We start from the raw sequence: 27948 nt of genomic DNA on the forward strand, positions 1-27948 counted from the left end.
ATTACCGGGCCTCGGAGTCAGGGGCATCTCTGCCAGAGGGGCCAGGTTGCCTTTATAATAATAATAACAACGTTGGTATTTGGTAAGCGCTCACTAGGTGCCGAGCACTGTTCTAAGCGCTGGGGGAGATACGGGGTCATCGGGTTGTCCCACGTGGGGCTCACACACTTTTAATCCTTATTTTACAGATGAGGGAACTGAGGCCCAGAGAAGTGAAGTGACTCGCCCACAGTCACCCAGCTGACGAGTGGCAGAGCCGGGAGTCGAACTCATGACCTCTGACTCCGAAGCCCGGGCTCTTTCCACCGAGCCACGCTGCTTCTCCGAGGGCCGGTGTCAAATAGGTCGTGCCCGGGGCACGGTGGAGGCTCTGCTGCTCAGGGGCTGTTGATCTGAACAGCAGCAGAAAGCCGCAAGCCGACGGCCGGAGGGAGAGTATAATAATAATGATAACAATGTCGGTATCTGTTAAGCGCTTACTATGTGCAGAGCGCTGTTCTAAGCGCTGGGGGAGATACGGGGTCATCAGGTCGTCCCACGTGAGGCTCACAGTGAATCCCCATTTTACAGATGAGGGAACTGAGGCCCAGAGAAGTGAAGTGACCCGCCCACGGTCACACGGCTGACGAGTGGCAGAGCCGGGAGTCGAACCCATGAGACCTCTGGCTCCCAAGCCCGGGCTCTTTCCACTGAGCCACGCTGCTTCTCCGTGCGAGGGGCCGGGCCCAGGCGCCCGTGGGTTTACCGAGCGACCGCCGGGGGAAGAGAGGGTGTGTGGGAAGCTGGGCTCAGGTGCCGATGGGCCCGCTGAGCGTCCGCCAGGCGCGGGACCCGGCCCCGAGCCGAGCTGTCGGCCCAGTGGGGCGCGTCAGGCGCCGGCCCAGTTCTCAGAGCACTGAGGTCGCGGCTCTCCGGGTCCGTCCGAGGCCCGGGCCGGGCGAGTCCGGGCATCCGCTCGGTCAGTCAATAGATCGTATTCACTGAGCGCTTGCCGTGTGTAGAGCAATGTACTAAGCACTTGAGAGAGCAGGATATGAGAAGCGGCGCGGCTCGGTGGAAAGAGCCCGGGCTTGGGAGCCGGAGGTCACGGGTCCGACTCCCGGCTCTGCCACTCGTCAGCCGGGTGACCGTGGGTGAGTCACTTCACTTCTCTGGGCCTCAGTTCCCTCATCTGTAAAATGGGGATTCACTGTGAGCCTCACGTGGGACAGCCCGATGACCCTGTATCCACCCCAGCGCTTAGAACAGTGCTCGGCACATAGTGAGCGCTTAACAAATCCCAGCATTCCTATTATTATGACGGCAAACGGACACATTCTCTGCCCTCGGCAAGCTCCCGGTCTAAAGAGGGCGACAGACGTCGATGGAAATAAGTAAATTACGGGTATGATTATAAGTCCCGTGGGGTGGGGAGGGGAGACGAATAAAGGGAGCGGGTCACGGCCACTCGGGAGGGAGTGGGAGAAGAAGAAAGGAGGGCTTAGTCAGGGAAGGCCTCTTGGAGGAGTTGGGTCTTCAAAAAGGATTCGAAGAGGGAGACAGTCATTATGTGCCGGATATGAGGGGGGAGGGCGTTTCCAGGCCAGAGGCCGGATATGAGCGAGGGCTCGCCAGTGAGCTCGTCGACGTGGAGGGACAGTGAGAAGGTTGGCATCGGAGGAACGAAACGTGGGGGCTGCGTTGGAATAGGACCTTACGTAAACCGAGGGGTGCGTCGGGCGGCTCCGGGACCCGAGCCTCGGCCGTCGTTCTCGCCGCCCGTCCGGACCCGTGTGGTCCACACGTGGACCCTGCCAGAGCTCGGCCCTCCGGCTGGCCGGACAGCCGAGGGCCGGGCTCCCGCCTCTGGCCCGGGGAGGTGAGGGGCGACACCCCCCCCCCCCGACCTAGACCATTCGGCGGTCACGGGCCGCCCACGGACGGGTGGGGGGGTGGAAGCGCCAGCTCCGCACCGGAGAACTTGGCGCCCTCCAGGAAGCTTTCTCTGATCGATCTCTCCCCTCCCCACCCTGCGCCCCCGGAGAGGCCTTGCCAGCTCTCCCCCGCCACCTGAGCGTTTGGGGACACCCCCTTATCGTTGCACGTGTGTATGTGTATGTTGCTTCATCCCGTCTGTATTGATTTTAGCCTCTGCCTCCCCCACCAGACTGTTAATCTTTTGAGGGATCGTGAATTCTGTAGTTCTCCCCGAAGCGCTCAGTCCACTGCTCCGCGTGAAGTACTAGAAGCTCCTCGAGGGCGGGGATCCTGTCTACTGACTCTACTGTCTCCTCTTAGGCGCTCAGTCCAGCGTCCTGTACCCGGTAACCTCCTTGAGGGTGGGGAGCGGGTCTACTAAGCGCTCAGACCGGTGCCGGGCCCACGGTATGCGCTCCATTGAAGCGATCCAGTGGCCCGTCGGTTTGGGAAATCGGAGGCGGAAGCGTTGGCTCCCCCATCTCCCCCGAGTGACCTCATCGGGCCCTCTGCCCGGCCCCACCCCCGGATCCCACCCTAACCCCGTCACCGGGCCAAGAAAGGGACCAGAGCGCATCTCCGGACAGCTGGGAGATCTACGGGCGAGATACGAGGCGGAGCGAGAGCTTCCCGGATATTGGCTTCCAAGAGGCTGGCGGCCCGACGGAGCCGGGAGGGGGAGGCGCGGCATCAGAACGTTCATTCCCTTCCCATCATCTTTTCTCATCTCTCCAATTTCCGCCCCTCCGCGGCCGTCGTCTCGTCCGGGGCCCCCCTGGGTTCTCGCCCGCAGCAGACGGGGGCGGGCGGTCCCCCCCGGCGGGCCGGCTCCGTCGGACGGAGGAGGTCGGGGGCACCGGGCCGACCGCCGATTCTCCGGATTCCGGTTGCCGCCTCCGGTAGCCGCGGCGGGAGAGGCGGGGGCCGGCCAACCCTCTCTCCCCAGGCCCCCCGCTTCAGTCGGTTTCACGCAGGAGGGTCAGTGACCCCCGAATGAAGACCTCGCACGTGGGACACGTGAGGGGAAGGGGCCGTTCCCCCCGGCCTGGAAACAGAACGCGCGGCCCGGGGATGGGACGAGGAAAGATCAGCCCCCCCTTCATCTCGGCGAGCACGGCCAGCTGGGGGGATTCATTCGTTCGTTCAATCCATCCATTCGATTATATTTCTTGAGCGCTTACTGTGTGCAGAACAACGTCCTAAGCGCTTGGGAGAGGACAGTATAACGATACAGCAGACGCATTCCCTGCCCGCGGTGAGCTGACGTTCTAGACGGGGAGAGAGACGTTAATAGAAATAATTAAATGACAGATAGGGACCTAAGTGCTGTGGGGCTGGGAGGGGTAGGTGGCATGGAGAGCTCTCCGGTGGCTCACTCTCCTCCACGACGCCCTTCCTCGTCGGCCTCTCCCTCTCCCGGACGTAGATTTCCGCGTCGGTTTGGAATAAAGTCCCTGTTCGCTTTATCCGCCCCCCCCCCTTTTGTTTTCCAACCCCCACCGGGCCCAGCTCTCCTCACGCCGGCTGGTGGATCTCCTTCCCTCCCTCAGTTAATTGCGTTTCGGCGGTATCGAGGAACTCCAAGACAGAGCCATTCATTACCTTGACAATTTCTCACAATTCATCAATCCCGCGTTTCCCGGGCGGCATCAGCCCGCCCCTCTAGGCCCACGGCAGAGGACGCGTCGCCGGGACGGGGAGAAGCATCCCGGAATGATAATAGATGGCGGGCGGCTCCCCTAACGGCGTTGCCGAGGCGGGCCGGGGGGCGGCTGGTGGTCCCCTCGCGGTCCCGTGGTCGGAGACGGGGCATCTCGTGGCGAGATCCAGCCCCCCGCCCCGTGCGGCCGGGGCAGGGAGGGCACCCCGTCCCGCCCCAGGGGCCCGCGGAGGGCGCCCTGCGCTGGACTGTTCTTTTAGGCCCCCTGCCATGCCAGGCACTGGTCTCCGACCCGCCTCTGGTCTCCCGGCCTTCTTGCAGCCGCCGATTTGGGACGGTAGTAGAGAAGCAGCGCAGCTCGGTGGAAAGAGCACGGGCTGAGGAGTCAGGGGTCGTGGGTTCTAATCCCGGCTCCGCCTCCTGTCGGCTGGGTGACTTTGGGCAAGTCCCTTGACTTCTCGGTGCCTCAGTTACCTCATCTGGAAAATGGGGGTGAAGACTGTGAACCCCACGCGGGACAACCTGATAACCCTTGTATCTACCCCAGCGCTCAGAGCGGTGCTCGGCACATAGTAAGCGCTTAACAAATACCAACATTATTAATAGTAGCGACGGGGATATTAGTAGTAGCATTTATTGAGTAGAGGCAGTACGGCTCAGTGGACAGAGCAGGGGCCCGGGAGTCAGAAGGACCTGAGCTCGGGCCCAGCGACATCCTGTAGCTTGCTCACGCCGCCGACGTTTGAGGAAGGAAAAAAGAGTCAGCGCTCCGCCGTCGCGGAGGGGCGGGGAAGAAAAAGAAAATCCCCCCCGCAACCCGAAAGTCATTTCGCAGTTTGGGGAAGTGATGGCTGTTGTCGGCCAGGTATAAAATTAGATTTATAAAAGCGATGACCTCTCCGGGCCGCCGGCCGCTCCGAAAGCGTATGAAGTTGCCGCGGATCAATACTCGTGTTTGACTTAGAAGAGATGGAGGGCACTTGGGAAACCGAGGCGGATGCAAGGGGGAGAAGTCTCTCCTTGCCACGGGGACCTGGGTTGATCTCTGGGAAGGACCGGACCCCTGGCCTAACTCGGGGTCCCGAGACAGGCTGGAGACCCCCGGAGATTCCTTCTGTACGGGAAGCCCCCGGTTGTTCTGAGAAGCGGTACGGCCCAGCGGAAAGAGTCCAGGCCTGGGAGTCAGGGGACCTGGGTTCTAATTCCGGCTCCGCCACCTGCCCGCTGCGTAACTGTGAGCGAGTCGCTTCGCTTCTCTGGGTCCTTGGCTCCTTCATCTGTAAAATGGGAATTCTGTATCTGTTCTCCCCGCTATCTACTCTGTGAACCTCATGTGGGGGTCCTGATTATCTTGTACCTACCCCAGCGCTTAGTACAGTGCTTGACATAAAGTAAGTGCTTAATAATAATAATGATGGCATTTGTTAAGCGCTTACTATGTGCCATGCACTGCTCTAAGCATCGGGGTAGATAGCAGGTAATCGGGTTGTCCCACGTGGGACTCACAGTCTTAACCCCCGTTTTACGGATGACGTAACTGAGGCACAGAGAAGCTAAGTGACTTGCCCAAAGTCACACAGATGACAAGCGGCGGGGCCGGAATTAGAACCCATGACCTCCGACTCCCAAGCCCGGGCTCTTTCCACTAAGCCGTGCTGCTTCTCACAGACCCCACAGTTATTGTCGTTATCGCCTGGTGTGGGACCTGGAGTGATTTCCTTCACCTCTGTGGGCCTCGGTTTCCTCACGTGTAAAATGGGGATGAAGACTGTGAGCCCCACCTGGGACAACCTGATCACCTCGTATCCCCCCCCCCAGTGCTTAGAACGGAGCTTCGTACGTAGTAAGGGCTCAACAAATGCCATCATCATTATTATTATTATTACCTGTTCTCTCTTCGCCTTAGACTCCAGAGCCCTGTGTGGGACAGGGACAGCCTCTGACCTGATTATCTTGTATTCTGTGTACATGTATATACTCAACAAAGACGGCAACGCCGGTAATTCTTCTTCTTCTTCAGACAGAGGGTGAGGGCGGGGACCCGTCGCCACATTTCACTCCCGGGCTTTCTTTTTTTCATGGTATTTGTTAAACGCTTTCTGGGCCCCTTATTTGACCCCCCGAGGTCGTGGCCGGTGGTCTTAGTCACTGTTGAGCCCCTGAGGCCGCGGCCGGTGGTATCTTCTGCCTCTGTGTCCCCTCGGGGCCAGTGCTGTCACCCCCTCTGGCCACGGCCGGCGGTATGAGCCCCTGCATTATGAAGAGCCACGGTTTTATTCCTTTTTCTTCGTGTGATAAAAACGGGGACATTAGACTCCATTAGCCTCTTGCCCCAGCGAGGCTCTCGTGGTTAAAGATTCCGGCGGAGCTGCTTCTTCAATGGCAAATGACTAATTTATGGATTGAGAAGGAATATCCTCGCAGCCCCTGAGTCTCTCCCGAGCCTCCCCCCCGCCGCCTCCTCCCCGGCTCGGATCCCGCCCACCCTCCGGGAGAGGAATTGAGGATTGCGCCTGGCCTCGGCGAACCCCTGAAGGGTCCGGGTCCTGGCCGCGGGGGACCTCGGACCGTCCCTGTTACCGCGACCCCGCCCTGGTCACCGAGTCACGGGGTGAGGGGGAGGGGGGAACTGAGGCAGTCAGGGACCCCGGGAGTGGGGAGAAGGGGTTGTCTGGAGCTGGGGTTGCCGAAGGAATTATGGTTAAGGAGAGGGTTCCCGCGCCGAGCGGCCACCCTCCGTGGACACGCTCGGGCAGCGGGCGGGCTGCCTCTGTCCTTTCCCCTTCCAGTTTTTAGTTAAGCGCTTACTAGGTGACAGGCACTGTACTAAGCCCTGGGGTGGATACCAGCTAATCGAGTTGGACACCAGCCCCGTCCCGCACGGGGCTCGTAGACTTTATTCCCCATTTTCCAGAGGAGGGAACCGAGGCACAGAGAAGTGACGTGGCTCGCCCGAGGTCACACAGCAGACAAGTGGCGGACGGGGATGAGAACGCAGATCCTTCTGACTCCGAGGATCGACTGGGCCGCTGTTGTCGGTTGTTAGCGACGGCGTTGGCTGAGCACCGCCTCCTCGGGGGCCTCCTCGCCACGGGACGGCCCGGCAGAACCCCTGGGGGCCTCCGTGTGTGCCAGGACGGACTGGGGCCGGCGGGGATGGCGGTGCAGTCTTCCGATGGTCCCTCCGGCTCATCGGTGGTCCATCCTGACGGGCCGGAACGGCATCTGGCCGACGGAACGGAACGTCAAGCGCCCGTCCACCTGGTCGGCCGCTCCCACCCGCGTAGAGGAGCTCTCCAAGCCAGGGTTTCACTCCCAGATCTGAGATCTCACCCCCGGCGTGTCTCTCTCTCTCTCTCTCAGACAAACTGTTCAGTACAGGACCCTGCACCTGGCGAGTGACCTGAACGTTGCTCTACAGGTGCTCAGCCCCGTGCCGTGCACACGGTGGGTGCTCGGTCCGGCGCTCTGCACCCTGGTGGGTGTCGAGCGGCCACTGGGGACGGGGAGGCTAATGGTCTTCGACGGTCCCCTCGGATTCACGCTCGGTCGGGCTGCGGGGCGGTTTTTAGCGGCGCAGTCGAAGTGAGCTCCGTTTAGGAGGACGTGTCTGGGGCCGGTTTCCCGAGAGCTTCAGGTGCCGTTCTCGCGCAAGCACCCAGTTGCCAAGGCGATAAGCATTTAAGACATAAAATGAACCTGGATGGAGCACACGGTCTCCCCGAGGGCGGCCAGGGCAGAGGGAGAGGGGAGCGGGGAGGGCGGACCCTTCGGGTCGTCGACTGGCGATTCCCGGTCCCGCCCGCTCCTGGGACGGTCTGGGATCCTCGGGTCGCTCGGCCCCCGCTCCTCCCCCCACGTGCCCCCTGGACTCGGTTTGGACGAGGGCAGGCTGGGCGGGTCGTCTGGGGCAGGGAGGGCAGGGAGGCACCTGCCCGGGCCCCGGCAGGCCGATGCAGCTCGGGCTCCTCGCCGTGGCACTTCACGCGCTTCGCACCCCGACCCAGCCTGTGCTCCCGCCTGTCGTCTCTGTTCCGCCTCCCCCGCTCCCCAGCCCCCCAGCCACCAGCTCCTCCGGAAGCCGCCGTGGAAGGGCCGACCGGCCACCGCCCCCCTCCCGCATCCTGTCCGTTCCAAGACACCTTCCCGGCTGCAGGTTGAGCGACCCCAGCCGTGTCCTCCGAGACAGCTTTTCCCGTGCCTGTTCCTCTCGCTCATTCGGTGTCTATATCGGGGGCTTTTATGGGAACCAGAACGGCGCTCCTCGCTCTAGGGGCCGGGCCGCGGGTCGGGTTGGGGGCGGAAAGTGGGTAACTGCCCCCCGGACGGGGCTCGAACCTTTGCGTTAGTTAACTGTATTTACTGAGCACTTACTGTGTGCAGAGCACTGTACTAAGCACTCGGGAAAGTATAATAAGGCAACGTATAATAAAACAAGCATCACCACCCTCAGCTTTGCCAAGTCCCCCGCCCCCCCCCCCCACCCCTCTACGGCCTTCTGAAGAGCCACCTTCTCCAGGGGGGGCTTTCCCTGGGACACGTGAAACGGAAACAGCGTTCCTCATCTTCCCGTCCAAACCCTGTCCTTCCCGTGCCTTTCCCCTCACTTTAGACGGCACCACCGCCCTCTCTGTTTCACAAGCCCGTAACCTTGGCGTGATCCTCGGCTCATCTCTCTCATTCGGCCCACATCTTCAATCTGTTACCGGATCCTGTCGGTTCAACCTCCCCGACATCGCTAAAATCCGCCCTCTCCCCTCCATCCCAACCGCTGCAGCGTTAATCCAAGCTCTTATCCTCTCCTGCCTTGATCACTGCATCGGCCTCCTCGCTGACCTCCCAGCCTCCTGCCTCCCCCGACTCCGGTCCGTACTCCACTCCGTCGCCCCGATCGTTTCTCTACAAAGACGTTCAGTCCCGCTCCTCAAGGACCTCCGCTGGTTACCCATCCCCCTCCGCGTCGAACGGAAACTTCTCAGCGTCGGCTTTAAAGTCCTCAGTCACCTTGGCCCCTCCAACTCACCTCGCTGTTCTCCTGCTTCGCTCTTCTAATGCCAACCTACTCCCGGTACCGCGATCTTGTCTATCTCGCTGCTGACCTCCTGCCTCTGGCCTGGCATACCCTCCCCCTTTGTATCCGACTGATATCTCTCCCCACTTCAAATCCCTATTAAAAACACACCTCCTCCAAGAGGCCTTCCCCGACTAAGCCCCCGTCTCCTCTTCTCCCACTCCCCGCCGCGTCCCTCGCCATCAGGTCGACACCTTCTTATCCACCCCCTTCCTCAGCCCCGCAGATCTTCCGTGCGTATCCGTAATTTATTTATTCATATTAACGTTTGTCTCCCCCTCTGGGCTGTAAGCTCACGGTGGGCAGGGAACGCGTCGAGCACACTCTCCCCAGCGCGTAGGACAGTGCTCTGCTCATAGGAAGCGCTCGGTAAATACGATTGACTGTGGGTGGCCGAGTTTGATTTCGGGGGTCCGGGTCCCATTAGGGAAATGGAAAGGGGTCATTTTTACGTAAACTGCTTTTAAAGAAATGAAAAAAAAAATCCATATCTTCCATCCTCGTAATCTCAGCATCGTCATGGCAACGGGACTTCTAAAAGGGAGTTGGCTGAAACTTAGCCGCATATATTATGTCTTGGTGATTCATACTTCATAAAAATGCAAATGTCACACTAATGCATGTTTTACCTTAATGTTTTATACCACCGTTTAGTCTTAATTGATCTAATGTTTTGCTTAATTCAGTTTTGCCGTTTTCACCTTCCCTCCCCTGTCCCGGGGCACGGTCCCGGTTTAAATTTCGGTAGAGGCCACACGGCGCAGCTTCCTCGGGAGGTGGGGGGCTGGGGGCGGGGGGGGAGGGTCTGTCCGGCTGGTCCAGGATCCCAGCGGTTCGGGGAGCGGTCTGTTCCATCAGGTGATGTCGGGGAGGGAGGGAGTTCCAAAAGGAGGGAATAGAATGAGATCGTACGTTCCAAGCGCTTAGTACAGTGCTCTGCACGTAGTCAGCGCTCAATAAATACTGTCGAATGAATCAGTTAGATGGGGATCCAATGCAAGCTCTGCCCCACGTGGGACGGGGATTGTGTCCCACCTACTTATCTTGTGCCTAACCCAGAGCCTAGTACACCGCTTGACGCAAGATGCAACTCGGCCTAGTGGAAGGAGCACGGGCTTGGGAGTCAGAGGACCTGGGTTCTAATCCAGGCTTCACCACTTACCCGCTGTGTGACCTTGGGCAAGTCACTTAACTTCTATCTCTTTTTTTTTTAAATGGCATTTGTTAAGCCCTTACTATGGGCCAGGCACCGTACTAAGCACTGGGGTTGCCACAGGACAATCAGGTTGGACACGGTCCCTGTCCCCCAGAAGGCTCACAGTCCTAATCCCCATTTTACAGATGAGGTAACGGAGGCACAGAGCAGTGGAGTGACTTGCCCGAGGTCACACAGCAGACAGATGGCGAAGCCAGGATTAGAACCCAGATCTTCCGACTCCCAGGCTACGCTGCTTCTCTGTGCCTCCGTACCCTCGTGTGCAAAGTGGGGATTCAATACCCGTACTCCCTCCTACTTCTACTCTGGGACCTGATTTTGTCTCCCCAAGTGCTTAGTACAGCCCTTGGCATATATTAAGCGCTGAACAAATTCCAGAATTAGTATAGAAGGCCCTTAACGAATAGCACAGCACGTGGTTATTATCGCTCAGTGCTCTGGGAGGTTGTGAGGGCCTGACAGCTCAGAACAGTGCCTGGCGCGTAAGAAGTGCTTAAGAAATACCCTTAAAAAAATCGGTGGCCGTGGGAGGATTCTATTTGCAGCGTCTGGTGCCGTTCTGGCTTTGGCCTGCTTGACCCTCACTCTTCACAGACCTTTTCTGTTCACAAAACAGGCTGTAGACCGTAGTTCCAGACAGTAAGCTCCTCGTGGGCAGGGAACGTGTCTACCAACTCCGTCACTCGTCCTCTCCCGAAGCATTTAGTACCGCATTCTGGACACAGCGAGCACTCAACAAATACGACCGACTGATTGATTGCTGGGTTGCAAATGCTACTTCCGTGAGGCCGGCTGGCCCGTCGGCCACCAGGGTCTCCCGGCTCTCCCGGCGGACCGCGGTGAGCCAGGCTGGTCCGCCTGCCGCCGGCGGCTCCCGGCAATCCGCCGCGATGCCGCGGGCTCTCCCGGCCGGCGTGTCCCCCCCCGGGGTGTCGGTGGCCCCGTCCCAGTTGGCCGGAGAGCAGCAGCCTGGGTCTCCCGCTGGCGTCCGTGGTCCCCGCTCACCCCGGCGTCCCCCCGGGGGAGGCGAGCTGAGCCTCGGCGCCGTCTCACCGATCTCGTTCCCACGCGGGGCTTCGGCACCGGTGCGGCCGAGGGAGACTCTCCGGTCTCTTTCGGGACAGAAGGGAAAACGCGTTGCCGAGGAAGAGGAGCATCAGGGCGATGCAAATGAAACATTAGCAGATTCCGTTTCCTCGCACAGTTTCAATTAGTTTTGCTCGCTAGAATTTTGAAAAATAATTAGCAAACAATGCGGCAGTGGGAACACCTGCCGACTCCAAAGATCTGCCAATATGGTGGGGGCGGCGGGGGGGGGGGGGACGGCATGAAATGGGCCCGAGTTTCGGTTCTTGATCTTCACACGACATCTTTTCCCAGACATTAAACATTTCGCTTTCCTTTGCAATGGGTGTGAAGAAAATGGAATTTTTAATTATAAACATTATGTGACAGCCGTCTCAATGAGCAGAGCCTCGTCCAGCAAACAATTACCCAATCAATCTTTCTGCAATCGGGTGGTGGTTTTCGAATTACAAGATGAAAACGACGGTTCATTCGCCGGCGTGCCTCTCGCGGCTCTTCAAGCGGGAGGTGAGGACAGAGGAATCCGGGGAGTCGTTTCCTCACACCTGACTTGCCCGCCCTTCTTCGCCAGATCGTAAGCCCCTTGCAGTCTTATTTCCGCGGCGCGGTGCCAAACGCTCGGGCCAGCGCTGCAGTCAGTCGGTCGCTTGTATCTATTGAGTGCTCACCGTGTGCAGAGCGCTGTACTGAGCGCTCGGGAGAGTACGGTACAACGATGATACGGCCACGTTCCCTGCCCACGGTGAGCGTCTAGCGCCCAGCCCAGCGGTTGGTTCAGGGTGAGCGGTTAAGCAGTGTTGCCACGCCGATTTTCTCCCCCGGCCACGGAGCTTGTGGATCTGTGAGGATTAGGTTGTAGTTCGGCGGTGCCGGCGGAGAGGCACTTAGAGTCTCTTTATTAATTAAAAGGGATTTAGGCGAACGATGAAAGCCGGTTTCGATTATCGCCACGGAGGAAACTCTCCTGCCCACTGCAGGCACGCGGGAGTGGAGGGAGATGAAGGGGACCGATCCGCCACCGTTGAAGGGATTCGATTAAAGTCTAATTTCCCCTTCCGTCGATCCAGCTCCTCTGGGGGCGGGGAGGCGGAGAGGCGGCGGGGGAGGTGGGGGCAAGGAGGGAGAGGCAAGGGCCTCTTCACACCTTCCTGGCCCAATTCCACTGAATCGGAATTCGCCCGGCCGGCAGGCGTCTACAAGGCCTGCTCGCTGTCGACCTCTCGCCTACGTCCTGCCTCCGGCCTGGACCGCCCTCCCTCCTCACATCTGGGTTCGGTACAGATTATATTTGTACTGACGTCTGTCTCCCCCCTTCTAGACTGTAAACTCGCTGTGGGCGGGGAAGGTGTCCGTTTACTGTTGTACTGCACTCTCCCAAGCGCTTGGTACGATGCTCTGCACCCAGTAAGTGCTTAATAAATACGACTGAACAAATGAATGAATATCTGACAGGCAATGACTCTCCCCCACTTCCGAGCCTTATTGAAGGCCCATCTCCTCCAAGACGTCTTCCCTGACTGAGCCCTCCTTTCCTCTTCTCCCACTTCCTTCCGCATCTCCCTGACTGGCGCCCTTTATTCATCTCCCCGTCCGGCCCTGGCGCACTTACGTCCGTATCTATAATTTCTTGATTTATATTAATGTCTCTCTCCCCCTCTAGACTGTCAGCTCGCTGTGGGAAGGGAATGTGCCTGTTATATTGTTACACCGTACTCTCCCAAGTGCTTAGTACAGTGCTCCGCACCCAGAGGGTGCTCGATAAATACGGTTGACTGACTCGCGGGCATCTGCACGGTCTACTCGTGGACATCCGCGCGGCCCGCTCGTGAGTTTCTACGCAGCCTGCTCGCAGGCATCCACACGACCTGCTCGCGGGCGTCTACGTGGCCCGTTTGCAGGTGACTACGTTGCCCGCTCGTGGGCCTCGACGCGACCTCCCACTCTATGCCAACCACCAGCGGGGAGAAATCCAGGGAAATCTGGGAGGCAGCCCATCGGCAGGAGGCGGGCTACTGGGACATAATAATAATAATTATAATGTTGGTATTTGTTAAGCACTTACCAGGTGCAGAGCACCGTTCTAAGCGCTGGGGTAGGTACGGGGTAATCAGGTCTTCCCACGTGAGGCTCACAGTTAATCCCCCTTTTACAGATGAGGTAACTGAGGCACAGAGAAGTGAAGCGACTCGCCCACCGTCACACAGCTGACGAGTGGCAGGGCCGGGAGTCGAACCCGTGACCTCTGACTCCGAAGCCCGGGCTCTTTCCACTGAGCCACGCTGCTTCCCATTCTGCCGCCGTTCTGGGAGGGAGTTAGCCGGGGAAGGAGGGAGGGAGGGAGGGATGGGGGCAGCCAGCTGGTCAGACCTCGTGTGACCACTGGGATGGCCCACATCTGGAAGTTTGCAGGGCGCCGCGGGGGGGGGGGGGGCGCCCCTCTCCTGAGCCCCCAGGGGCACGTGCCGGTCGGGAGACGCGGGGGAGGGAGGCCGCTGGGGAAGGAAATACGTTAACGTGGCGGAGCGTTATTTTTAGTCAGCTGACTCACGCTCCGAAGATAGCGATGAAACCGTGACTGTCGAGGGGAAAACCTCGGAGGCGGAGCGGCGGGCGCGCCGCTCCCATCAGGCCCCGCGGGACCGGTGGTCCCGGGCCAGGGGTCCGCGGACTGCCTCGGGGGGCGGTTCTGGAGAGGCCCGAAGGGCGAGGACACGGGGAGGGGGCGCCCCGGTCTGGGATCGAACGGCCGGTCAGTCTCGGCCACCGGCCGGGGGGTTCCGGCGGGCGGCGGCAGGCCGGCGCGTACGGTCGGCGCGCGGCGGTGTGTCGGCGAGCGAATGAGTGAGTACCTGTGGGGTGAGCAGGTATGGCATTGGCGTGTGTCCCCTGGCCATCTCCATCCAGGCCGAGTCGCTCTAATTGCCGATTCAGTCAGAGGTAATTCAGGCAGTGGGGTAAAATTCGTGCAGAGCACTGTCCTTGAGCTTGAGAGAGTACGGTACGGTAATATGACAGATACATTCCCTGTCCCCAGCCCGGCACCAGGTGAGCCGGCCAGGCCCGCCTCAGAGCACAGCTGGATTCACCGATAGGCCAAGAATAAACTCGACGTAACCAGACGAGGGCGAACAACGTCGTTCCCCCCCCGCGGTATACGAGCCGGACGGCTGGAAGGCCAGGGATGATGGCGGGGAGGCGGTAATCGCCTTGTGATTACGCGTCTGCCTCCGGCCAGACGGCGAGCTCTTGCCCGGCCGGGCCGCCGTAACCGCCCTCTGACTCGTTCGCCCCGGACGCCGGCTGGCCGGCAGTGACGCGAGACCAAAGCCGTGGTCCGGAGCCCGGGGGGTCGGGTCCTCCTCCTCCTATTTACTGCGTACGATATGACGGTGTAACGGACGCATTCCCTGCCCACAGTGAACTCACCGTCCAGAGGGGGAGGCAGGCGTTAATGGAAATAAATAAATGACGGATACGGACGTAAGCGCTGTAGGGCTGGGACGGGGAGATGAATAAAGGGAGCAGGTCAAGGTGACGCAGAAGGGAGTGAGAGGAGGAAAGGAGGGCTTAGGGAAGGTCTCTGGGAGGAGATGGACCTTCGGTAAGGCTTCAGGAGGAGAAGTATGGACCGGAGTGGGGAGGGACGGGAGGCAGGGAGGTCAACGAGGAGGCTGATAGTGCTTTTTTTGGCTGCCGGGAGGTGGCTGGCCCTCTGCTCTCTAGCCCCCGCCCACAACAGGGACCTGCGCCTCCGATCTCTGCCGCCGACGGGTCACCGTGCCCCCGATCTCTCCGATTGACAGGGCTCTCTGCCCACGCCCCGGCCCTCGATCTCTCCGGGGAAACGTCCCCGCGCTCCTGGCCAGAGAGCCTCTCCTGGCCGCCCAAGACTGGGGTCCGGTCACCCAGAGTTTCCCCGGAGGAGGGAAGGCTTCCTGGGCCCGAAGCCGAGGGACCCGTGGAGGCAGGTGGGGCCCGGGTCAGAGAGCGGGCACGCGGGCCGGTGAAAAGTGCAGCCCCTGCCCGACAGCTGCCCTCCCGGCGGGCCGTTCTCACAGCGGGCCGCCCTGCCACGGACCACAGCCGCAGCGGCGCGGCCCAGGTCACGCTCAACCTGCGGAAGGCGAAGTTTAAGCCTCCGCCCTGGTCACGCTCAGCCACCTAGCCATCGCCTGGCTGGCGCGCGCTCCTCGCAGAGGGCACTGCCTGCTTGGCAGGGGGCAGTAGGCCCGAGGGGGAGCCAAGGAACCTGAAAGGAGAAGCTCATCGTGAGCAGGAAATTCAAGAAGGCTGGGAGGCGAAAACAGCGCCAGACAGTGCAGGCTGCAGACGCAACTGGAGACAACAGGGGTGTGTGCGTGTGCGTATACAGTACGGTTGGGACCGAGGGCTCCCGCATTAGCTTTTCCGGTCACATATTGGTATACCTACATACACACGCGCGCGCGCACACACACACACGTGTCTGTGTGTATCAGATCCCCACAGTACGTCTCGTATCCGGCAACACTAGGGCAGACGGACACCTCCGCCTTCGTTACGGAGGCGTTGAGCGACCGGAGCGCTGAGGTTCCCCGCAATCGAATCCCCCCCCCCCAACCTCTGCGGCGACGCGGCCTCGCCGCGCGTCGTCGCGTTTCAGCCGAACCGAACGCAGTTTTTCCTCCCTCATCTCCCGTCAGCACCTCGGCACATCAGCACACACACCGCCTGAAGCCTTAATTGCGGGGTAGAAATTTGCTTAAACACGAGATGGAACGCTTCTTGGTTCTTAAATGAGCGCGGTGCCTCGATTGGGATGGTGGGCATTAGCAGTAATAGCCATCCCTTCTATTTCTGGAGCGCGATTATCCTTCCCCGGCCACAGTCTCGCTGTATCCTCACAGCGTCCTCTGGGGACGGGGGCAGGCAGGGACGAATCCACCCGCCTCAGAGAGCCGACCGATGGGTCCGTCGGTGGCGTGCTCCTCGAGGGCTCGCTCTGGGCAGAGCCCACTGCTCGATGGAAAATGGAAAGCGCCCGCGAGAGCGGAGCCTTCGACGCCCCTCGGATCCCGATTCATTCATTCGCCCATTCGGCCGTATTTATTGAGCGCTCACTGGGTGCAGAGCACTGTACAATATAACAGTAAACAGACACATTCCTTGCCTACAGTGAGCTTACAGTCTAGAGGGGGAGGCAGACATTAATAGAAATAAATAAATGACGGATATGAACATAAGCGCCGTGGGGCTGGGGGGGGGGGTGGAGAAAGGGAGCAAGTCAGGGTGACGCAGAAGGGAGTGGGAGAAGAGGAAAGGAGAGTAAAGCCAGGGAACGCGTCTGGAAGGAGATGCGCCTTCACTGAGGCTCTGAAGAGGGGGGAGAGTTGTCGTCCGTTGGGCAGTTCATTCAGTCGTATTTAATGAGCACTTATTGTGTGCACAGCACGGTACCAAGGCTTGGGACAGGAAAATACAAGTACGATACAACAATTCCCTGGCTGGGGGGTGGGGTGGTCTCCCAAGAGGGAGCGGGTGCCGTTCCAAGAAAGCTCTGATTTGCGATTGGGGGAGATCTCCAACCCTCCTCCTCTGGAGAGAGCCTGCTGCCTCTCCCCACCCCGTGGGGCGGGACCCGCACGGGTGACACAATTAGTCCAGACACAGGCGAGCCCTGGGGAGAGCTGATCTCACCTAATCACGCCGGTTATTTTTAGTTCCCAGGGAGCCATCCGATCCGTCGCGTTAATGAGCGTGCCGGGCGCCCGCCGGCTGCGGGACGGTTCCCCCGGACCCCGGGTGCGGACGGTCTCGGGGGAGCCGGCGGCGGGCCGGGGATTGGACGCGGGCACCTCCGGACGGCCCCGTAGGTGCAGGCCGAGCCCACCGGCGGTGGAGACGACCGGAGGCTCGGCCGGGGCGGGGAGATGATAGTCGTGGCATTCGTTATGGGTTTGCCAAGGATCAAGCACCGGGGTCGATTGAAGATAATCCCATCGGACGCAAAGAGAACAGATAGTCGACCCTCATTTTACCCGTGGGGGGGAACCGAGGCCCAGAGAATAATAATAATTGTGGTATTCGTTAAGAGCTTTCTATGTGCCAGGCACCGTTCTGAGCGCTGGGGTAGGTACGGCTAATCGGGTTGGACACGTTCCCTCTCCCACCTGGGGATCACAGCCTCGATCCCCATTTTCCAGATGAGGGAACTGAGGCTCAGAGAAGCTAAGCGACTCACCTGAGGTCACGCAGCAGGCCAGCGGTGGAGTCAGGATTAGAACCCAAGTCCCCCGCCTCCCAGGCCCGGGCTCTGTTCACCCAACTGCTCTGCTTCAGGCCTCCCCTTTGACCACCCCCACTCCCCGACCCTTCCCAGACGCGCCCCAGCGGGGACCCAGGGGGTTCGTATTCGCACCCCAAGGGGACCTTAGCCGGGGGTATCCGAATTTATTAAATCCGAAACCAAATGTCCTCCGAGGCGGGAGGCCAACGGAGAGATGTTTTATCAAGCGAACCCAGGCAGATCGGTCGTAAATCAAACCACGGAACCGTGGGTTTGAACAATTCCAGACCTCTATTTGCCGTAATTTTCAAAGTAAATTTTCCAGCATGGTAAACTTCCCCGGTTGGGAAAGGGCAGTCGCTAAAGGAGCGTTTGGAAGAATGCTAAGTAGGCTGTGTTGTCAGCACACTTTCCTCCTTCCGCATGGAGTGCGTGTACCTGCGTGTGGGTGTGTGCGTGTTTGTGCACATGCGTGTAAATGGATAAGGAAGACCCAGAGGCAGAGATCTCTAAGAACGTCATCAGCCAAGGGCCTGTGGTTTGCAGGTTACTCATTAGACCATTTGTTGGGAGAGGATGGGGAAGGGCGGGGGTGGCTCACCCTGAAAAGAAGCACAGCCTAGTGGAAAGAGTCTGAGCCTGAAAGTCAGACGACCTGGGTTCTAATCCCTGGCTCCGCCACTTGCCTTCTGAGTGACCCTGGGCGAGTCATTTCACTTCTCCAGCCCTCAGTTCCTTCATCTGCAGAATGGGGAGTCAATGCCTGCTTTCCCTCCTACTCAGACTGTGAGCCCCATGTGGGACCCGATTAGTTTGTATCTACTCTAGTGCTTAGTACAGTGCTTGATGCAAAGGAAACACATAACAAATACGGCGATTATTATTATTTTAAATGATAATAATGTTGGTATCTGTTAAGCGCTCACTATGTGCCGAGCACTGTTCTAAGCGCTGGGGGAGATACAGGGTCATCGGGTTGTCCCACGTGAGGCTCCCAGTTAATCCCCATTTTACAGATGAGGTAACTGAGGCACAGAGAAGTGAAGTGACCTGTCCGCAGTCACACAGCTGGCAGAGCCGGGATTCAAACTCATGACCTCTGACTCCCAAGCCCGGGCCCTTTCCACTGAGCCACGCTGCTTGAAGCAGCAGGGCAGTTTTGTGGAAAGAACCCTGGGAATCGAGGGACCTGGATCCTATTCCTGGCTCTGCCACTTGCCTGCCGTGTGACCTCGGGCGAGTCACTTAACTACTCTGGGCCTCTATTTCCTCATCTGTAAAACAGAGATTCAATGCCTTTTCCCCCACTTACGTGGACCACGATCCCCAGTGGGACGTGGGATTGTGTCTGACGAGATCTCGACTTGCCCCAGTGTGCTTAGCACAGTACTGGACACGTAGGGAGCGCTTAGTAAATCCCATAACCGATACGATCCCGAACCTCCGGGAGCTCACGGTGTAGGGAGGGAGATGGGCAGTCATAAATTCACCAGAAAGGGTCAGAAAGTGAATCGACATATCACTAACAGGAAAGCGAGTGGGAAAAATCTGAGGGGATAGGATAATCGGAGTGGTGGGCAGCGGGGGAGGAGGGAAGATCGTGTATGGGTTTGTTAGTTGGGGAGAGATGGGGAGGACTTCCCAAAGGAGGTGACTTTTTTGGCAGATCTTGGAAACCGAATTATTACTAATAATAATGATAAATGAGAATACTATTTGTTAAGCACATACTGTGTGCCAAGCACTCTGCTAAGCCCTGGAGTGAATACGTGATAAACGGGCCGGACAGCGCCCCATCCCAAGTGGGGCTAACAGTCTAGGTTAGAGGGAGAACATGTAGTGAATCCCCATTTTGTATCCTTTATTACCCCAACCTCGAAGCCACGGTACTTGTCTGTAGCTATAATTTACGAACATCAATGTCTGTCTCTCCCCTCTAGACTAAGCTCGTTGTGGGCAGGGAACGCGTCCATCACCTCTTATATTGTACTCTCCCAAGTGCTTAGTACAGTGCTCTGCACACAGTGCCATTGATTGAGTGATTGAGACAAGGGAAATGAGGTGAAGTGATTTACCCAAAGTCACAGGCCAGTGGTAATGCTGGGATTAGAACTCAGGGCTGACAACTCCCAGGCCCGGGCTTCTTCCGCTACGCCACGCCGCTTCTCACCTCCCTTCGTCCGGGCGCCTTCCTCCATGCCCCCCAGCTGCCCTCCGCCGTCCCTCCTCGAGGCGCATTCTCCAGTCCAGCCGAGCCTGGCGGCGGACTTCCATTGATTTCTAATAGAAAATTGGGAACAGAAAATTGGAAAATTGATTATCCTGTAGAACCTTGAACTGCTATTAAGGTATGGAACCTTTAATAGATATTTTTAGCGATCCAACAAAGTGGAAAAAAAAACCATTAACAGTCTCCTAAGGATAATTCGTTAAGAGTTTTAATCCGGTCCAGGCACTTAAGGCTCATCTTTTCTGAAAAGCTTGCTATTTTTGGGAGTGGGTTTTTTTTTTTTAAATGTTGTTTGTTAAACGCTTACTATGTGACTGGCAGTGTTCTCAGCTCTGAAGGTAATCTGGTTGGTCACAGTCCGTGGGGCTTGCCGATTAATCCCCATTTGACAGATGAGATAGCTGAGGCACAGAGAAGTGAAGTGACTTGCCCAACGTTGAATAGGAGGCAGGTGGAAGAGCTGAGATTAGGATCCAGGCCCTCTGATTCCCAAGTCCAGAGGCATATATGTATCTAGAGATATAGATATATAGGTGTATATAGGCAGATTATCTATCATCTATTTATCTATCTATCTACCTGTCTGTCTGTCTCTCTCTCTCTCTCTCTATCATCTATCTCTATCTATCTATCTATCTATCTATCTATCTATCTATCTATCTATCTATCTATCTATCTATCTGTCTATTTCTCTCTCTCTATCATCTATCTCTATCATCTATCTATCTATCTATCTATCTATCTATCTATCTATCTATCTATCTATTCTATCTATCTATCATCTATCGATCGATCGATCTATTGATCTATCATCTCTCTCTCTATCTATCCATCCATATAGACATCTATCTATCTATCTATCTATCTATCTATCTATCTATCTATCTATCTATCTATCTATCTATCTATCTATCTATCTATCTATCCATCCATCCATATAGACATCTATCTATCTATCTATCTATCTATCTATCTATCTATCTATCTATCTATCTATCTATCTATCTATCTATCCATCCATCCATCCCTCTCTCTCTCTCTCTCTCTCTCTCTCTATCTCTACATATATACGCACACACGTACACATATATATGTGTATATATGTATACACGTATATATGTGTATGCATATATACACACATACATGTCCAAACAGGAATATCCTTTGAGGGACGGTGAGCTAAGAGTAAATTTTGGAACTTAGTTGCAAGGCTGTTTGAAACCTAAAAGACCCATCTCGTTCGTATAAACACATCATTCTTATTTTAAATGATCAATTTACTGCACTGGCAGCATTCCATTCGGAACTATGATATCATCAAAAAGGAGGCGAGTCAAGTTAAGTAAGATTTAACCCAATTATCGAAGCGGTAAAAGCGTATTGGAAAACTTCCAGGGTCAGCTGAGCTTAGCCCCAGCTGGGCTGAGCGCAGCCCCGTAGCCTTGTAGCAGGAGTCCATTAGCCAATGCATCGAGAGGTGATATTTACTGAGTGCTTACAGAGTGTGCAGAGCACTGTGCTGAGTGCTCGGGAGAGTACGAGTTAGTTGACTCGGGCCTCGCCCTCGAGGAGCTTCCTGTAGTGAGCGCTCGGGAGAGTTAGTAGACGTGATCCCTCAAGGAGAGTCCGGTCTACTGTGTGCAGAGCACTCTAATGAGAAGCAGCGTGGCTCAGTGGAAAGAGCCCAGGCTTGGGAGCCAGAGGTCTTGGGTTCTAATCCCGGCCCCGCTCCTCGACGGCTGTGTGACTCCGAGCGAGTCGCTTAACTTCCCTGTGCCTCAGTGACCTCATCTGTAAAATGGGGATTAAGTCCGTGAACCCCACGTGGGACAGCCTGAATACCTCGTATCTACCCCAGTGCTTGGCACATGGTAAGCGGTTAATAAATACCATTATTATTATTATTATAACCGTGGTAATCGCTGTGATTACTGGTTTATTTATATTAATGTCCGTCTCCCCCTCAAGACGGGATGGAGGTACAGCGAGAAGGCTGGCATTAGAGGAGCCAAGTGTGCGGGCCGGGTTCATCTGTAAAACGGGGATTAACTGGGAGCCTCCCGTGGGACAACCTGATGACCCTGGATCTCCCCCGGCGCTTAGAACAGTGCTCTGCACAGAGTAAGCGCTTAACAAATACCAACATTATTATTAGTAGGAGGAGGAGGAGAGCAGCGAGAGGAGGTTAGGAGGGGGCAAGGTGAGTGAGCGCTTTAAAGCCATCGGTGAGGAGTTTCTGTCCGATGCGGAGGTGGATGGGCAACAACTGGAAGTTCTTGAGGAGAGGAGAGGGAGAAGGATTTGGTAGAAACCCCTCCCGCCGCCCCGACGAGCCAGTATGTGGGCCGAGGGTTGGCCTTCCCCGGGGCCGCAGTCCGGGACCTAACGTCTGGAGAGTCCGGAGCCGGAAGGCCAAGGCGGTGTTCGGTGGTTCACCGCCCACAGGACCCGCTCCTCTCAGGGGGCCCGGGAGGCTCGGGGGGTGGGAGAGGGGACGTGGCAGGGGTCCGGGAGCAACACCCCTCAGCGCCCGCAGGGCCCAGAATACCACGGGCCCGGCACCGAGCGCCGCCCGAGGATGCCGCGGCCGGGACGGGGCGTCTGAGCCCCAACGGCGAGGCCGCTGACACGTGGCCTGAGGCGCAGAGCCCCGCGATCCTTTTGTTTCCCCGACGGGGCCCCCGGGAGGCTGGGACCACCCGCCCCCGACCCCGGCTGGAGCCCTGGACGGAGGGAGGGCTGAGTGAAGCAGCGTGGCCCAGGGCACCGAGGGCACGTCCGGGATCAGGGGACCTGGGTCTCATTCCCAGCTTCACCACTTGCCTCCCGAGTGACCCGGGGGAGAGGATGTGGGTTTTAATCCCGGCTCCACCTCATCAATCATTTTTATTGAGAGCTTACTATGGGCAGAGCACCGTCCTGAGGGCTTGGGAGCATAAAATACAACAGAATTAGCAGGCTCGTTCCTTGCCCGTACCAAGCTTATATGTCTGCCGAATGACCTCGGGCAAGTGCCTTCGCTCCTCTGTGCCTCAATTCTCTCATCTGTAAAACGGGGATGAAGACTGCGAACCTCACGTGGGACAGGGATTGTGACTGGCCCGATTACCTTGTACCTACCCCAGCATATAGTAAGCGCTTAACAGATACGACATTATTACTATTTCTTTATTTAATATCATTTAATTATTATTAAGACTGTGAACCTCTTGTGGGACAGGGACTGTGTCCAACCGGATTACCTTGACTCTACCCCAGCCTTAGACCAGGGCCTGGAACACAGCGAGCGCTTAACAAATAGCGTTTCAAAAAAAATATTCTCTGGGCCTCGGTTTCGTCATCTGTAAAAGGGGGATTCGGTCCCCGTTCTCACTCCCGCTCTGACTGGGAGCGTCGTGTGGGGGAGGGACTGTGCCTGACCTCGTTGTCCTGTATCAACCCCGGCGCTTAGTACAGTTCCCGGCACCTAGTAAGCGCTTAACAGATACGGCAATTTTCACTATTACTGCGCTAATTGTGGCTTAGAACCAGTTTACTTCAGCCTCACTGAAGGCTATTCATCTCAGAAAACCCCGTTAACTGTTTTCCCTATGCAAAACGGCTATTATGACCCTTCCTACTCCGCACTCATTCTACAGAAATAAGCAATTGCCATTTGGCGTATGCAGTTCTTTCTGGGTTTCACACTTCCATAAGATGTATCAGCAGGCTTTTAATTATCCCGCAAACGATTCTATTAGGCATTCTCCTTGCATATTAAATGGAGGAGACATTGTTTTGAGTTCCCTCTGCCTCCTGTGAATAGAATGTGGGCAGACATAGAAAAATCAAATTATTTGACTAAATGAAAACAACCTGAGCAGAAGAAATCATTTGGAATAATGACAGGTTGGGGGAGCGTGTCACTGCGTCCTATCAGTTTGCTCCGCAGAGCCCAGACTTGATGGAAAGTTAAAAAAAAAAAATGTCTAGTAAAAATCAGCTGTGACAGCCCCTAAGTAAATGTAATAAATCAGGAGGGTTTTCAGAGAGAATACAGTGTGTCATTCGTGACGGTCGGGACGGTTCTGGCTCCCACGCCCACTGAGAGTTCTGTGCTCATGCAGTTTTAGACTCTCAGGGTACATACAATTACTAGATAAGAACGGAGAGGCAATTTTGGGCGTGTGCGTATATTGCGGGGGGAATACCGACAGCGGATAGCAACCGTTCCAGTGGGTGTTTTAATAATAATAATAATAATCATAATAATTGTGGTATTTGTTAAGTGCTTATTATGTGCCAGCCACTGTACTAAGTGCTGGGGCGGGTACAAGCAAATCAGCTCAGACACGGTCCCTGTCCCACATGGGGCTCCAGACACTTTCTCTTGTGTCTCCGCTCTGGAGCAGGTATTTGGCGTTCAAAAGTTATTATTATTAATAGTAGTAATAATAATAATGGTGTGCCAAGCACCGTTCTAAGTTCTGGAGTAGATACAAGATAAGCGGGCTGGACACAATCCCTGTCCCACACGGGGCTCACAGTCCTAATCCCCAACGTACAGATGAGGGAAATGGCGCCCAGAGAAGTGAAGCGACTTGACCAAGGTCACGCAGCAGACAAGTGGCGGAGCTGGGATTAGAACCCATGTCCTCCGACTCCCGGGCCTGTGCTGTTTACCTTAGGCCACACAACTTCCCTGCTTTCAACGAGGAATCAGACATCAGAGTATTGGCAGTAGCCATCCAGGAGTGGAATTCCCTCTACTGAGGGAATCGCGGAAGGTGTTTATCAAGCGCTTACTCCGTTCATCCATTCAATAGTATTTATTGAGCGCTTACGATGTGCAGAGCACCGAACTAGGCGCTTGGAACGGACAATTTGGCAACAGATAGAGACAATCCCTGCGCGTTGACGGGCTTACTACAGTCTACGCGAATTACTAAGGACAGATATCCAGGATTTGGATCGCTCACAGTCCCCTCCTCACAAGGGGCTCACACTCTCTCATCCCCGGTTTCCACATGAGGAATCCCGGAGATTTCAAGTGACTCACCCAAGGTCACACGGCAGGTCGGTGGAGGAGTGGCAAACCAAGGATTAGAAACCAGGTCCTCTGACTCCCAGGACCGGATTCTCCTCACTCTAGACCGCTGCTCCTTCCCCCGGAAGATCCCGTGAAGTGATCATCCTCAGGCCACTCCATCTCCTCACGGTTGCCAGCGATCGTCAGCACCTCACGGGAACCAGTTTGCACTGCACAAACCCGCTGTTCCGTAGACGGCGAATTCTAAATATTTGCAACGGTTTCCCTCTGCGTTGTCAATGAAGGACCGATCGCGCTGCCTCGTGTCCCGTCCGCTGCTGGAAACGGCTTTCCCGACAGACCACTGTACTACTCGTTTTGGCGTGGATTAAGCCCTTACTAGGTGCCGAGAAAGATAATCAGACTGGACACGAGGTGCGGCAGAAATGAGGCTGGGTCTCTTACAAGGGGGCACTGGGATTCTCCAAAACCTGAATGGCCGAATAGCAATGGTCACCGTGGCGCAGACATGGCCGGCGAGCCCTGCCCGCCGCTCGAGTTCCGAGCGGAAAGGGGTCGACTGCCAGGACGGGCCTGGTGACCGGAATGGCCACAGCTGTGCGAGGAGAGACTGCAGGGTCTGCCGGTTTTGTGCTGCCCAAGAGGGCCAGGGTCCTACCTTCTATTTTTTTTGAATGCATTTGTTAAGTGCTCACTATGTGCCAGGCACTGTTCTAAGCGCCGGGGTAGATACAAGGTAATCAGATTGAATGCAGTCCCTATTTCACACAGGGGTCGCAATCTCCATCCCCGTTTTACGGCTGAGGGACCTGAGGCCCAGAGAAGTGAAATGAGTTGTCCAAGGTCACACGGCAGGCGAGTGGCGGAGCCAGGATAAGGACCCAGGTCCTTCTGACTCCTAGGGTCGTGCTGTATCCACTAGGCCATGCTGCTTCTTTGCTTCCATCCTACCCCCCCCTTCTCTGCTGGTGGGTGGCCCAGGCCGTTTTGAGGGGTGGGGGGCTCCGGCTAAGACTGTTCTCCCTCCTGCTCCGAGGTCACTTCCCAAGAGACCCTGCGGGGCAGGCCGGGGCGGGAGCTGGGTCGGACCGCATCAGGAGGCCGTCGTCCGTGGGGCCCGGCACGGCCCCGGGGGCAAAGAATACTTTGGGAAGACCAGTCAGATGCAAAGGATCGCATCTGCGGTATTGGTATTTGTTAAGCGTTTACTAAACGCTCGATTAGGGTTCAGAACAGTGCTTGGCGCATAATAAGCACTTAACAAATACCATCATTAGTATACAAGATCATCAGTTCCCACATGGGGTAAGTAGGAGGGAGAACCCTAACTGAACCCCCGTTTTGCGGATGAGGGAACGGAGGCCCAGAGAAGTGAAGCGACTTGCCCAGGTTCACGCAGCAGCTGTGCGGTGGAGCCGGGCTCAGGACCCGGGTCCTCTGGCTCCCGGGCCCAGGTTCGTTCCACCAGGCCGCACTGCTGCCTTCGATCGAGACGACGGGGGCCGTCGGTGGGGGCTGCCGAGGCCGCGTCAGGAATAGGCCGTGCAGGCGGAGGGCTGGAGGAGAGAGCTCCGAGGGGCCGGAACGTACAGCGGACCCGGCGGGGCGGTGGGGAGGGGGGCCACCGGCCGGAGGGAGAGGCCCAGCTTCCGCCTAGCCGCCATTTGGGCTGGGTCACTCTAGGGATGGAGAGGGGAGAGTCGGGGTGGGTTGGTTCCTGCCGGGTCCCTGGGGAAAGTCAGGGACAGAGAGGGGAGAGTCAGGGTGTGGGAAGGTCCATGCTGGGCCCCCTGAGAGATCTAGATGCGTCACAGTCCCTAAAACCCCAAGCCCCCACCTCCCCAAGCAGCTTCCACTGTCCCGGCCCCAGTCCACTCCCTCCATCGGCCTGGGGAAGCTGGGAGGGGGCGCCCAGAGAGCCAGGTTCGGACCCGTTGACCTGTTGGGGAAACCGAGGCCCAGAGACGGAAGCACGTCAGGCGCCAAGGTCACCAGGAGCCGGAGCCGCCTGGCGTCGGCCCGTCGCGAGAACCGCCGGTGACGGCAGCTAGCCACCCCGACCCAGCCACGGGTCGGACTTCTTTCCCGCCCGTTCGTTCAGGCGTGCGTTCAGGCGTGCTTAATGAGCGCTTATGACGTGCAAAGTACTGTACTGAGCTCTCGGGAGAGCACAAAATAACAATAAACAGACACGTTCTCTGCCCACAAGGAGCTTCCGGTCCGGAGGTGGAGCTCCTCGTCACCCGTCCCCTTCCGCCCCGCCCTCTGAGCCGAAGCTCTCCTCCTCCGGTTTCCCCAGAACTTTCCCTGCTCGACAGTTAGGCTCACCCTCTCTCCCGCATCGCCAACGTCCCCGTAAATAATTCAGACGCCTTGGCCGTAACCAAACAGGAGCAATTGACCGGCTAAGAATAATGCAGCCTCTCCCGCATCTGAGCCCCTGCGTAGCTTCCTTTTAAAAGGAAGCCGGTGATCGATGCGTCTTTGATTGCAATCTCCAGACGGGGCAGCGGGGCGACTTTTATCTCCGTTTTCCATCCATCACGACGGCCGCAGACGGGGCCGCGTTCCAGTGGCTCGCCGGCCTCCCTCCCCGCCCCCAACCAGGATGGACATCTCCCGCAAACCGGAACAACGTCCGCTGAGCTGGAAGAATTCTCCCCCAGCCCCGTCGGGTCCATAAAACGTGACCCCCCCCCCCCCCGACCCCCCACCCCGGGCCCGGACCGCCTTGGGAACTTTCCCGGAGGACTAAACGGTTAAGCGGAGCCAAGTCCTTTTTAATTTTGCATCACGCCTTCTCCCTCGTAATTTACCTGATATAGAAACGTAACGTCCCGCCGTCGGCGGCTGTGCGGATTGCATTTCCAGGATCTCTGAGGGAGCCGGGGAGCTCGGCCGGGACTGCCGCCGGGATCCGACGATCTGATGATCCGTCCAAGGACTTGGCCCGAGCGGAGTTCTCCACCTCCAGCTGTTGGAGGGCTTATCTCGTGGTCCCCGCCTGGACCCGCTGCCCGCACCAAACCCAGAATTGCCGTTCGAGGAGGAAGTAGGGGCTCTGCGGAGCTCTCCTCTGCTCTGGCCACGAGCCACTCCCGTCGTGGGTTCTCATCCCGGCTCTGCCACTTGTCCTCTGTGTGACCTTGGGCAAGTCGCTTCGCTTGTCTGGGCCTCAGTTACTTCATCTGTAAAATGGGGATGGAGACTCTGAGCCCTGCATGGGACGTGGTCTGTGTCCAACTCAATTTGCCTGTATCCACCCCAGCGCTCAGTACAGAGCCTGGCACACTATAAGTGTTTAACAAATACCATCATTATTATTATTAAGACTGAGGGAGTTTCTGGGGAGGTGACACTGTTTCTGGGTCTCTGGGTCTTCCCTCCACCCCCCGAGTCTCCCCCTTTCTCTCTTGGGGTCCCTGAGTTTTTTTT

General features: G+C 57.2%; 1 protein-coding gene across 1 annotated transcript in view; it reads left to right on the top strand.

Annotated features, from left to right (window-relative positions):
- Nucleotides 1-27948, top strand: part of BEND5 (BEN domain containing 5) — a 113740-nt gene that overhangs the window by 23944 nt on the left and 61848 nt on the right. The window lies entirely within an intron of this gene.

The sequence above is a fragment of the Ornithorhynchus anatinus genome, chromosome 18, assembly GCF_004115215.2.
Source record: "Ornithorhynchus anatinus isolate Pmale09 chromosome 18, mOrnAna1.pri.v4, whole genome shotgun sequence".
Lineage (NCBI taxonomy): Eukaryota > Metazoa > Chordata > Mammalia > Monotremata > Ornithorhynchidae > Ornithorhynchus > Ornithorhynchus anatinus.